We start from the raw sequence: 783 nt of genomic DNA, 5'->3' as shown, positions 1-783 counted from the left end.
CAACAGCTGAGAAGAAGGAATAGTTCTGAGTTTCCAGTTCTAAGAAATTATCAGGAAGAATCAGGTAATTCCTATAAATGCTAACTCTCTCAGGGGCATATTTGATGATTCCCAGTTTAAACATGTAAAAATGATAACTGCCCTCATTTCAAATAATATGACAGAAATCAACCTTAAGGTCCTGAAACAGAATTCTTCTAGAATTCTAAGCTAGGCTCACATGATAGCCTCAATTAATAACGCAGGCAACAGTGCAGGGCCACCAGGTCAAATTAACCCAAGTGAGAGATGGTGGGAGCCTAAATGAAAGTGGCGGCAATAGAAATAGAGAGAAAGAGTACGGCTCAACAAGCACTTTTGAAATTAAAGCAAAATGACTTGGAGGCAGGGTCCTCTTCAGGAAAGGAGAGGAAAAAGTTAAACATGACCTTGAGAGTGTCACTTGGGAGGGAGGGTGAGGATTCATGAATGATGGACAAGGAATGATTTGTAGGGAAATAAAAGGGGCCAAAATACATAGAATTTCTTCTTAACAACTTTCCACCTAATTTAGTTTTAAATGGTACCTTAAAAAGAAACACATTTTAAGTGGTTATGCCTCGAACAAATTTGTCCTAAACTCCTAGTCCACATAGGGAGAATCTATTTCTCTCAACATAAACATCTCTCCTTTAGATGCAAATGGATTTTGTATATGAGTGTTTCATGCAAATCAGGATGGGAATAGACAAATGTTGCTCCCTCACTGAAATGTTGTTCACTTGGAGATAGATATATACACAT

The 783-nt window shown here is 37.9% G+C and overlaps 1 protein-coding gene across 1 annotated transcript in view; it reads left to right on the top strand.

Annotated features, from left to right (window-relative positions):
• The window catches only part of CA5B (carbonic anhydrase VB, mitochondrial), a gene marked incomplete at its 5' end in the record, with an annotated part of 11,144 nt that overhangs the window by 5,132 nt on the left and 5,229 nt on the right, over positions 1-783 (top strand). The gene's annotated exons all lie outside the window — the stretch shown is intronic.

Source organism: Bison bison, unplaced genomic scaffold, assembly GCF_000754665.1.
Source record: "Bison bison bison isolate TAMUID 2011002044 unplaced genomic scaffold, Bison_UMD1.0 scf7180017855362, whole genome shotgun sequence".
In the NCBI taxonomy this organism is placed as follows: domain Eukaryota; kingdom Metazoa; phylum Chordata; class Mammalia; order Artiodactyla; family Bovidae; genus Bison; species Bison bison.
Note: the sequence above shows the minus strand (reverse complement) of the source record. Positions and strands in the feature narration are given on the sequence as shown.